This window comes from Phodopus roborovskii, unplaced genomic scaffold (assembly GCF_943737965.1).
Source record: "Phodopus roborovskii unplaced genomic scaffold, PHOROB, whole genome shotgun sequence".
Lineage (NCBI taxonomy): Eukaryota > Metazoa > Chordata > Mammalia > Rodentia > Cricetidae > Phodopus > Phodopus roborovskii.
In genome coordinates, this window is record NW_026125546.1 from 1,841,245 (window position 1) to 1,854,650 (window position 13,406).

The following is a 13,406-nucleotide window of genomic DNA, read 5'->3' on the forward strand; positions in this document are numbered from 1 at the left end:
CAAGGTCAGCAAGGGTGAGTTTGAGGTGTCTGGGGGGGTAAGTGGGCATTGTGACAACACAGTTTTTCCTTTGGCATGTTTAATTGTGATGTTTAATGGACATCCTTGCAGTTTAAGGTAACACTTTTAAAATAAAATTCTCTCCTAATGATGACTTGAGCCTTGACACTCAATGGGAGAATCAGCAGAACCTGTAGGGTTTTATTTAGAATTGACATTCTCTGTTGTAACTTTATTTTTAATTTTTTAATTTGTTTTTTTTTTTGGTCTTTCACTGGAAGGAAAAAGATGCTCATTTTTTAAATGTTAAGTGTAAAAGTTGCTTTGTTACAATAAAACCAATGTGTACACAAAGGACCAGATTCTTTTCTGTCAGTGCAGATGCTCAATATGACAGTCCAAGTTTGACCTGCATAAAAGACATAATGTCAAACTCTATCTCCTTAACTTGGTACTTTTTGAAACAAACTTTGCAGGATGACTTCAGGGCTATGCAGACTGAGTGAAAGGGATTTGAACCATGTCTTAATGTCCGTAACTGGATGATTGGGTATAGTTTGTTGAAGTGGACTTGGACCCTTGATTTTTGTCTCTATTTGGCATTTTATAAATGGGCCTTTAGTTACCTGGATATTATGGCAGTACCTGTTCCTACAATGTCATGGACCTGTTACTCTAATGCCATTTGTATGAAGGACAGCTGCTGGCAAGTCTACATTGGCAGTGTGAACTGGTCAAGAAAGTGGGCTGTCAAAGTATTCAGTCCTTGGGGTGGTTGGGAGTGCTCTGCCCCAGGTCTGTAGCAGAAGCTCTCAGATGTGACTGGGAACTGGGTGGATAAAGAGCTCGTGCCTGCTCAACGCCATTGTGCAGAGAATAATGTTCTGGAAAGCTACCTGATACATAAGCTTTTTAATGTAAAATGGAGCTAAAATTAAATGCCACTTTTTCAGAGATGATTAATGGACAGCCTTGTCAAAGTCAAAGTTTTTTGATGTATAAAACTTAATAAATGGAACTATTCCATCCATAAGCAAACTGTAACTGAAATCTGTCTAGATGGGTAGTGTGTAGTATCTGTACAGGATTCTATTAGTAAATACATCACTGTACATATCAGGAATCTTGCTCCAATAAAGGAATATAAAGATTAAACAAATAAAATAAGTTCATAGAAATCAATTGTGAATCCGAGTGAGATCTGATATTGACAGTCTTGAATATAGCATGGCAAATAGAATATACTTGAAACTTATGATTACCTAAGTAACCTAACCCTTCTAAATCTCAAAACCCCTAGCTTTTAACTGGGGACAATAATCTCAGTCTTTCTCAAGAGATAGCTAATGAAATTTTAAGTGACTGGAAAGTATTCACATCCTTTTAATTAAGTTAGATTGACAAGGGGCTGGAGAGATGGCTCAACACTTAAGAGCAAGGACTCACATACTGCTCTTGCACAGGATCAGAGTTGCATTCCCAGCATCCAACATCTAACAGTTCACAGCTGACAGTAACTCATTCTTCCTGCATCCTCAGACATCAAGTACATATATAAGCTGCAGGTGCAGATAGGCAAACAAACACACACAATAAAGAAATACTTTTTAAAAAGTTAGACTGATGAAGTTTACTTTTTTAAAAAAATAAGGAGTCATTAAATATTGGGTGTATGTGAATATCATGGAGATTTTCCCTAAAGAGGAAACATCTTGCTTACTGATTCATATACATTTGTAAAATATCAGCATTATTCATAGAAAGATATTGAATTTAATTGTGTGGCAGGATGGTAGCTTATTATGTGGCAGACCTCATTTTATTAGCCTTTGAAAATTTATTGTGCTTTTAGAAGATACATAATTATGACTGGATGCTTTTTCTTTTCAAGAATTAATTTGTAACTGGGCTGTGTGTCTGCCCCAACCCCTCCCTTTGCAGCACAGTGCTGCTTAAATATTCCTCGTCAATAATGGTCCAAGGTTGCAACCAACAACAAGAAAGTAAGTAGTAGAATATATTTCTTCCTCTTTCACGGAGGAGGATAAATGGCGCACAGGGGTAGATAGTTCATGCTGTTACTGACAGTCCTCAGTTCTGTGGTGCTGAAACAATATATACCAGGGACCTGAAAACAACAGACCCCAAATAGTTCAAAGCTGCTCAGGCATCCCATGCTGGGAGAGGGGGGAACTAAAGCCCAGGTGATAGAGAGAGAACCTCCTATCAGAAAGGTTTCACATGAGTCAGAGGAATCAGTAGATGCCAGCATCCTGACTTATGTTCCACGTTTCTGTGCAATTGCACAAGAAAGGTGGAAGAACCATTCTTATCCTGGTTCTGGCCAAACTATAACTTAATTTGTTTTCCTTCTCAAAGTTTTGTTTCTATTTTCTTTTAAGAAGTTAAGGTGGCGAGGTTCCAGACCTAAGTGCCTGCTATCAGCATGAGCAAGAAGTAACTGTATCAGAATGCATAAGTTAGGCATTAATATACAGTACAAGTACTGCCCTTGCAATTCTTCAGTCTCCCTGGCTTTGCCAGTATAGTTGTCTCCAGGGAACATGTTTCAGAACCTTCAGTGCTTAACAGAAGTGGCACACAGTATCAAACCCTCTATATACTGTGTTTCTTCCACACATAAATAGCTACGATTAAAATTTTATTTATAATGTTGGCATTGTAAAAGTTTAATAATAGCTAATAAAAATAGAATAATTATATTAACATATAATTAAAAGCTGGTCTCTGTTCCACAATCTTATGCTACCTTTTAAACCTCAGTATATAATTCTCTTTTCATTTAAAGGAAGTAAATTCTGGCCTCTTTTTTGCGGAAGTCATAGTGTTAGCATCATTATCCTTGCACTTTGAAGCCACTATTAAATAAAAAAGAGGGTTCCTTCAGCACGAGCAATGTGTATGATGGCGAGCTGACAGAAGAGAGAGCTGTAAAATATGTAGTAAGTGAGTGGTGTACAGTGTTGATGTGCTAGACAAGGGGATTATTCCTTGCCCTAATGAAGTGGAATGGCATAAGATTTCATCATGCTAATTAGAATTATGCACAAGTAAGACATTTTAATAGCTTATTTCTGGAACTTTGCACTAGTAATTTTGGACCATAATTAAGAAGAGGTAAAGAGGATCCTCCCGCAAAAAAAAAAAAAAAAAAAAAAAAAAGAATGAAACTGAGTAAAAAAAAAGGTTGTTTTGTTTCTTTCTTACTTTATGCCTTTTAGCTGTGGCCACCAGCTCTGTTTAAACTACTGTCTTAACTAAACATTGGATTGATTGTGTTTGGAGGTGATTTCTGAGTAGGAAGAAGCATTTTAAGAAAGAGACAGAACCTCATGAACCTCTTTGCAATATCAAATTCAGTAATAAAAGATGAACTTGGGGAAGTGACGAGGCAATGACAGAATCCTTCCAACAGAGCATCTTTTCCCCTCTGGAAAATTTTGAATGGTCTTTGTTCGTAATAGCCATGTCTTCAGAAGATCTATGAAGACACCAGGAAAGGAAGGCTAGTGCCCTTTCTGAATTGACTGACTGAGGAAGGGCTAATGTGGAGAACAGGCAGGGCAGGGGATAGTGTAAGGAAGTCTAAAATAATTTTAACCTCAAGGGAAGAGGACTCAGCATGACTCACACATTCAAGTGAAAGCAAAGGCTGCCTGCCACATGTGTACCAGGAACTGGTGTCGTCTCTGGAATGTCTGCTGCTCATCAGTTCAGGTTCCCAGACATTACTCCATACTCTCTAACTTCCTGGTGTAAGGATTGCAGTATTCCTCTGGTGGCTCACCTAAAGCAGTGAACATTTGTTGCAAATGGAATAATTGAAGCTTGCTTTGGTTTGAAACGTTGAAGGAGTTAGTTATTTATAAATGCTCTTACTGTTTGTTATTGAGATATAGTCTCACAAATTGTAATGCTTAGCATGGGAAAGCTTTTTTTCTTTTGTGTTTTTAGATATAAAGAGGGACTGTAGTAGATGACTTTATTATCTCATTTATTTAATTACGTATATTTGTGTGGATATTCGTGTGGTGGCATGCATGTGTCATGTTATATATGTGGAGTTCAGAGGACAACTTGCAAGAGTTATTTCTCTCCTTTCAGCTTGATAGGAAGCTCCTTTACCTGAAGAGTCATTTAGCCAGCCCTGTAGTGGGCATCTTTAGGATTCCTCCACCTCCAATAAAAAGTACCCATTCCTTACCTCTTTTTCTCTAAATTGCATCCCATGATCATGTCTGTAGAGAAGACTTTCTTCCTACTTGCATTTCCCTAGCAGGCATATATTCCAAAATTGTTTGTTCTTGTTAAATTAATTTGAGTAGATAATTTTTCCACTCTTCCACGTGTATTTTACGAGGCACAGGGATTCACACCTGTAGTCACAGCACTTGGAAGACTAAAGCAGGGAGACTGAGAGAGTTGGAAGGTGGCTTGGATTATGTATGAAGATCCTATCTCAAAAAATATAAAGAATTTAAAAAGCTACACAAATTTTTCATGAGGATGAAAATATATCAGATCACTTCACTTAGGAGAGGTGTAAGTAGTTGTTTTTATGAGAGACAAGAAGTGGAAAGTGTTGGTCTAAAGAACAGGCTCAGGAAGAGCCTGGAAAGCCAACGGCAGCCAGACAGCACAGGAGGGAGCTGCAGGTCCTTGTTCCACTGTAGAAATGTCTGTAAAGCCAATTTTGTGAGGCTCTGGAAAGCCAGCCAGACTTTACAGAAACAGCTAGGCACTGACACAGGGAGCAGGTGCTTGACAGCACGTGGGATGCTCTCTGCTGATTGTGCTACCCTCCCTCAGGCTCTCCTACACCGGATAGCTCAGCAGCAGGAGACTTAGGGTATCAGTGGTGCACAGCCTCAGCATTGTAAGGCTGCTACAATCACAGAAGACAACAGCCTTAAAGCAGAAGCAACCCTGCTGCTGTGTGACAGCATTTACCAGGTTCCAGAAGGGATAAAACAGACTTAGTTGTCCAATGAATGAGTCTGTCTGCTTGAACCTCACTGGGGTACTATGAGCTGACTGAATAAGCCTCATCCCAAATTCACATGTTACAGGGCCTGTGGGGAAGCAACAGAGGTTGAATGAGGTCCCAAGGGAAGGATCCGCTCTGATAGAGCTGGTGCTGCTAGAAGAAGAGGGAGGGATGAGGAGACAGAAGTTCTTCCCTGCCTTTCCTCTCCACTTCTTTCTTATCCTCTTCCTCCTCCCTCCTTCCCTCCCTCCTGGTCTGTCTCCCTCCCTCCCTCCCTCTCTCCCTAGGCATACATATAGAGAAGACTGTGTGAGGATATTGGAAGACTATGTACAAACCATGCAGAAGAGCACTGAGCAGGAACTGAATTTGTCAGATCATAGACTTCTGGTGCCCATAACTCTAAGAAAAGGAACTTTTGTGTTTAAGTCACCCAGTCCCGGATATTTTGCTGTAATAATGGAGTAATGCAATAATAGATAACACTGTATAAATTCTGGCAAATTTAGACAATGAAATACTTTATGATTTAAATCTGCAATATCTCCATAGGCTTTGCTTTGAGTCCTCAGTCTCCAACTTCTATTGCCATTTTGAAAGCAGTGTGGTCATTAGGCAGTGCTGGAATCACAAGGGGTGGGCCTTTCAAGGCTATGGCCACTCTGGTTTTGGCTTTTCTTCCCCTGTGTTTTATGGTCTATGGCCATGTGAGAAGTCCTCACTATGTCCTCTCATCCCCACAGATGGATTCTGATACCCTGCTTCTCCCCCTACCCACAGTAGTAGGGGGAGAAATTTCTCTGGAACCCTGAGCCCCAGTAAACATCTCCTTCCTTAGATTGTTCCTGTTGGGCACCTGTCCGAGTAATGACAAAAGTGACTAGTACAAATATTATTCAACACTATAAGAAAATAAGGTACAAAGATCCTAAAGTAATGGAATCTTATGGGCATATTAAGTGAAAAAAAATCTGAAAAAGCTAGATGTTACATGACTCCAACCAGATGATTTTCTAGAAAAGGAAAAACTATGCAAAGTGACCAAAGGTTGCTGGAAGTTTGAAAGGAAGATGGCACAGATAGGTAGAATATAGGAGATTTGGGGCAGAACATTATGGTACTATAAAGGGAGTACACATGATTATACATTTCTCCAACCCCAGCAAAGATTTTTACCTAATATAGCGTAATGGACTTACTATAAAGCTTAAAAAGTATAAATACAAGTATCCTTTATGGATAGAGAAGGGAAAAGCCTGCAACAAAGCATTGATAAACTGAACCCAACAATAAAATATGATCAACCTGAACAAACAGCAGACAATGACTACAGTAGACATCTGGTAAGCACAGGAAAGATGTGTGATATCCTTAGTCATTGATGTATTTAAATCAAAGACAAAAAGGAGGTGCTATTGCCCACTTCCAAGTAGTTAAAAGGGAAAAATACAGAAAATATCAAGTTTGAACAAGGATGTGGAGAAGTTGGAATACTTGTGCATCACTAGTAGGCACATAAAATGGTCCAGACAATGTGGGAAAATGAATACGGTCTTTAAAAGCTAAGCACAGGCTGTACAGAATATGTCAGTTACCTTTGTGTTTTCTGACATAGGTTACCTGAAATAACATGTTAAAGAAGGAAACGGTTATTTTGACTCATGGTTTCAGAGGATTCAGTCCATCACAGTGGGGAGCGCCTGGTAGAGAGCTAATACCATGGTGTGTGCAAGGCACAGAGACAAGAAGGGGACTAGGAGCTAGTACCATCTTCAAAGACTGTCCCTGGTGATTTACATCTCCCAGCTAGGTTCTACCTTTCAAAGTTTCCTCTTTGTCCTAAAAGAGCACTGTCAACATTCAGAACACAACACCATACAATTCACTATTTTTTAGATAAGCTTTTAAAAGTGAAATCAGGGTTAAGATATCTGTACATGAATGTTCACAGTAACAGTATTCATAAAAGCCAAAGGTAACCTAAGCATCCAGAAAATGATTGCTAAATAAAATTGTTTGTCTGTTTGTTTGTCATGGTGAAATAGTAACCTGACACAAAATATTTAAGGGGATCCTGGTTACAGAGATTCCATTTCATAGTAGTCTGGATCTATTTTTTCTGGGCCTGCATTGTGACAGGAAAGCAAGATAGTACAGAACTGTTCATCTCTTGGCAGCCAGGAATTCAGGAACAAAATATAGCCCTCGATAACACTACCCAATCACCTTGAAAGCAGACTTCTAATTTGCCACAGCGATGATAATAGTGACTGTTGAGCGCTCAGCCCTAACACCCCTCCAAGGCTCAGGAAACTCCACAGAAGAAAGTTCAGAAAGAACCTAAGAGTCAGAGGCCGGGAAAGAGTTCCACAAAAGCTGTCTTCTAAACATGATATGGCTGTGGTACTGAGAAACTCAGCAGTGATTGCCTGTACAAGACCTGATCAAGACTGGACTGGTCATCAGTCTATAGTAAACAAGCAAGAAGCTCACAACGCTCCAGCCCTCTCTGATGAGCCATTGGCAGTAAATGGTTTCTAAGGGAAGATTCATATTTTTCAGTGGTGTAGCCACTGGTAAGTTGCCCTTTTCAAATAAATGACTTCCCCACTCAAGCTTATGTAGTTAATATTAGTTAAATGAAGTAATAGCCACACACCACACACCGGGTACAAACATTAAAATAGAAGAGCTTCTTGAGAAGAAGGGAGTTGTTGAGAATGGAAGGGAGATAAAGAATGACGATGATAATGATGATGATGGTGATGATGATGATGATGTGTGTGTGTGCACAAATGTATGTACGTATGTATGTATATGTGAGATTGTGAGAATTTTTTTTATTAAAAAAAAAAACACTCCCCAGTCATCTATTCCTTTAGCTAGTCCTCACCTTCTAAAGTAATGTATCCCAACCTTCCTAATGCTGTGACTCTTTAATATAGTTCCTCATGTTGTGCATACCCAACCATAAAATTATTTTGTTGCTACTTTATAGCTGTAATTTTGCTACTATTATGAATCACAATGCAAATATCTATGTTTTCTCATGGTCTTAGGTGACCCCTGTGAAAGTGCTGTTTATTCTGAAGAGGGTGGTGACCCACGGTTGAGAATCACTGTTCTGAAATGTTGGTATCTTTTTTTAAAAAAGTACTGCCAGCCAGGAACCAACCTCAGGAGGAATGCATCCATGAAGATGAGCAATACCAATGATGCTTCTTGCTTTGATCCTGTCAGTGACTTTTTTTGAAGGAGGACTGCAAACCTGTATAATTCCATGAGTGACATCTTGACTGAGTATGATGTTAAAGCTCATTAGCCATAGCAGCATTCTTTAAGCAATAAGCATATGAGACCCTATTAAGTTTTATAATCTTAACCTTAAACTTTCGTCTTCAATTTAACATTAAATGTATGTATTATTTGCAGTAAATTAAATTTTTGTTGCTGTTAGTGATAAGACGGTCTCAGCTGCACCTGGCACATGATCTTACAGGTATACCCTCTCAGAAAATCCATTCTGATGACTCATTAACACAGAGGTATAAAAACCAGGCCTCCAAAACTATGGTATTAGGGTCATCCCTGCTTTGGAGCTCTTGTTAAGACTGTATCACAGCCCAACTTTTGCTCCTGCCAAATGCTACTTTCTTTGCTTGCTTTCACAGCTATTGTCTGACCTCAAACTGCTATTTAATAAATAGTCTGTATATTAGTCTCCACTTCAGAATCTGTGGAAACCCGTGTATGCCAAAATCTGATGAAGACCTGCTTCTCAAACTTCTTGAAATTCAAACTTTAAGTATCTAAAGTCATTAGTTGACAGCTTTGAGTTACTTCTGCTTACACAGCATGGACTCTGTGAATAGCAAGTCCATTAACATCAATGTCCCATACAAAGTGGAAATTACTAAGTTATTCGCCATGCTGATCAGAGTAATTTGGGCAACTGTGAAAACTTTTAAACTTTTCATATTGAATCATAGAATTTCAAATTACTCAAACTATGTCAGCCTTCTTTGTGACCTGCTTGTGTCTATTTTTACCAATATTATCTGCACATGTATACACCTTTTTTGATTGAAATAGCACATACCATATAATGTGGGAAGTCCTCATGTTTTCTGAAGTGGACTTTAAAATTCTACCATGGCTCACTCAACCTGATGTATAATAGTGTGAGAGAAGATGGTGTTTCAATATTGGCTCTGCTACTCTGATTTCTGAGTTTCCTGGTCTTAACTACTAAAGGGCTAAGCAGAAACATTTGCAAAGAGTGCAACACATTACTGTAAACAGTAGCTTTATAAACAACTATAATGATGACAAATGGATTGACGAACGATTCTGAGGCAATACTTTTAATCAAACATGTCGATTTGCTATTTGGTCTCTTTGCAGAAAGCACTGAGTAGCAAATATGGAGATACTCACTATAAAGATGCATATTGGAAATGGTATGATTTTTTAATCCAAGGAACAATCATCATCTATATCATCTATATGATAAATGAGTTAGACAAAGTGATTTCTAAGCTCACTTTTAGCTGTTAGAATCTTCACTGTCTATGAAGTAGAGTGGCTCTCTAAAAATAGCAAAAGTGAAAGATCTATACCATCTCAAGAGAAGCCAGAGTGTAACTCTTCACTCAAATTGAAGCAACTGCTTCTGAGAATTTGCTTTGAATTTGAGTCTGACCTCCTTAATAAACAAAAGGAACAAACAGTTATTAATATGAGTGCATGCACTTATGTAAGTATGATTCCTACATGATGCCATTGTAATGTATATGTAATACACTCGTGAGTGTGTGTATGTGTGTGCATGTCTGTGTGTGAGAGAGTATGTGTTTATGTGTGTGTGTCAGAGAGGAAGTGTGTGTGTCTGTGTGTGTGCATGTCTGTGTGTGAGAGAGAGAGTGTGTGAGTATGTGTGTGTGTGAGAGAGAAAGTGTGTGTGTGTGTGTGTGTGTGTGTGTGTGCATGCGTGCATGTGTGTGCATGTCCCAGTATCTATGAGAATTGGTTACAAGACCTCTAGATATCAAAATCTGTGTACACTTAAACTTATGACGTGTATATATCATTTAATGTATTTTAAATCTTTAGCTTACAATCTAAAAGTATGTAAAGAGTTGTTATTGTGTAGTGAATAATGATAAATAAAAATCTGCAAATATTCAGCACACATTTGAATTTTAAAATATATTTTGAAGGTTCAAAACTATATCATCAGTTAAGTGCATTTACTGTGTAAGCCTTCCAACCTGAGTTCAATTCCTGGGATGCACCATGAAATGAGAGCACTAACTGCCCAAAGTTGTCCTCTAACCTCCACACATCTGCTGAGCTGTGTGCTCACACACATATTGTACATAAATATGCAATGGTAAATAAAACCTTAAAAAAATATTTTAATCCATGATCAGTTGAACCCATGGATATAGAACCCACAGTTACAGAAGAATCACTAAATACAAATGTATATGTATACATTTATGTGATATGACATGAGGAATATATGCCACTAAAAATATTTTCATCACAGCTATGTCTTGCAGGAATTATTCTACTCAAATATGGGCATTGAGACACAGACAGATTGAACAGCTGACTCGGCCCATCTACTATTAAGCAGTAGAGTTAAAGGGCTGGAGAGATGTCTCAGTAGGAATGGTCTACCTTTGCTCTTTAGAGGACTTGGCTTTGGTTCCCAGCATCCTCATCAGGCTTATCACAAATGATTGTAACTGTTGCCTGTTGCTCCAGGGAATCTGACACCTTCTCTGGCCTCCATAGACAATGCACACATTTGACAAACATTGGCTCAGGCATGCTAATACACACACACACACACACACACACACACACACAGAGAGAGAGAGAGAGAGAGAGAGAGAGAGAGAGCTTTCTAAGCTCAGAGCTATGTCTAATGCACCATAGAGGATGATTTCTTATTTACCTTCAGGCAACACAACATGTAGCACACACTCAGTTTGGAATGCTGACAGAGTTAAACTAATCAGAGTCAAGTACAGTGCTCTGCAGTACATTACTGCAGGTCAGAGATGCAACCCCACCCTAGCCTCCCATATATATATATATATATATATATATATATATATATATATATATTTGTCATTAGAGAAAAGATCTCATTCTAGCATTCTAAGGGGTAGATAAAACTTTAAAATTTTCAGAGAAATATAGAAATTTCACTTTATTCTTTAGGTCTAGCAGGGAGAGAGTAAATGGCTTGAATATCCCAATTTTCATCTGAAAGGAATGTGCTGTAAAGTTAATTCAGTAGTAAATAAAACATGGAAACCATTTTCAATTTAGCAAGTCCTCTGAACATTAAAGGAGGCATTGTGCCTGGGGGTCCTAAAGAGCAGTATGAATCCTGTCTGTGAAGAGTATTAAGGCAATTCTCAAATGAAGTCTTTTAAAGGACGAAGAATTTCATTTATTGAATAAATTGCTTGAAAGGCACATGTCCATATTTTAACTAAGAGTAGCCAAAGAAAAAAGACAATATTTGAAAGAGGTTTATTATACTTAAAAAACAAACAAACAAAAAACTTTACATTATAGAAGCCAGTAAAAACTTAGCTAAGAGAACCAGAAACTGTATTACAAGTCAGCACAACCTCGGGAGCCCGACAGAGTTACAGAGTGGTGCAGAATCAGAGACCACTGACAGACTGCATTGCTAGGCTCATGACTTAAAAATAAGCCTGTCTTGGAGCAGGAAGATTGAGTAGGGGGAAGAATAGAGGAGAGCAAGAAAAGAGTTACCATAATAAAGGGAGCCATTATAGGTTTGAAGAGAAATCTGGCATGAGAGAAATGTCCAGAGATCTACAAGGATGAACCCAACTGAGAATCTAAGCAATAGTGGAGAGGCTGCATTAAATGCCCCTCCCTGATAATGAGATTGATGACTACCTTATATGCCATCCTAAAGCCTTCATCTAGAAGCTGATGGAAGCAGAAGCAGACACCCACAGCTAAGCACTGAGCCAAACTCCTGGAATCCAGTTTCAGAGAAGGAGCAGTGATGAACAAAGGGGTCAAGACCAGGCTGCAGAAACCCACAGAGACAGCTGACTTGAACAAGGTGAGCTCATGGACCACAGACTGATATCTGGGAAACCGCCCCAGACCCCTTGAACGTGGGTGTCAGTTAGGAGGCCTGGGAAGTCTATGGGACCTCTGACAGTGGAACCAGGATGTATGGTGCACGAAAGGACTTTAGGAGCACTTTCCCTTAGCCTAGAGACACGAGGGAGGGTGAGACTAGGCTCTACCCCAAATGGCTTGACATATTTTGATGATCCCTCCTGGAAGGCCTCATCCTCCCTGGGGAGTGGATGGGGAATGGGATGAGGGAGGGTGGGGGCATGGGAGGATGGGAGGGAGAGGAGAGGGAACTGGGATCGATATGTAAAATAAGAAAAAAAAATAAGCCTGTCTTTAGGTCAGGACAAAACCATGAATTGCCCAAAATATGTTTCTAAAAATAAAAATGAGTAACGAGAGTAGCACAAACCATAACCACCATGTTCTCCAGAAAACTAACTGAAAACGCATCCCAGTGAGTGTGAGAACACCAGAGGATTGTGCCCCACCCAAACCACAGGCAACAGTGGAGTCTCTCCAGGACAATAGACAGGGCCTCACTTGGAGGTTCTCAGCAGTTACTGTGAGAATATTCCCTGGAAAGGAGCTGGCACCAAGCCCCTATTTGCAGGTGAATGAAACAGACAACCTCAACCAAATGCAAAAGAACCCTCAGAAATACCTAACTAAACCTCATTTTTGTGGGAAAGACTACTTTCATTTTCTGTTGTGAAAAATAACCCGTGAAAAGAACTCAAAGTGAGGGTACAAGTATAAGGGAATGAAAAGAGTTGTTAAACACGGGGGAGGGGGAGTAGGTAGGAGTCCAGAGGATGCAGATCTCTGAGAGTGGCTGTCACTATGTGTAAGGATGGAAAAAATTAGCCTAATTTTCCCTAGACTCTGCCCCCTAGCAGTGAGTAGGCAAAAGGTCATTCTTGACTGTTTATGACAGGGCGGTTTACTGACAGTACCTGTGAGTGAATGTGAACAGGAAATGAGCCGTGCCACACTACCCAAAAGCCCTAGCGAAAGCAGACTTCCTGGACAAAGCACAGGCTTGGATAGTTCAAGTTGATTGGTCCGCACTGGATGCTGTGAGATGATTGGTTTGTAATGCGCGGGCTTTGTTGTAACCCTATAAAAGCTGTCTGAACCCTGTACCAAGGGTTCCCAGTCCTCTACCCCATGTGGAGTATGGCTGTGGACCCCAGTGCACTGGAATATAAAAGACCTCAAGCTTTTGCATCAAGACTGTTTCTCGTGAGTGATC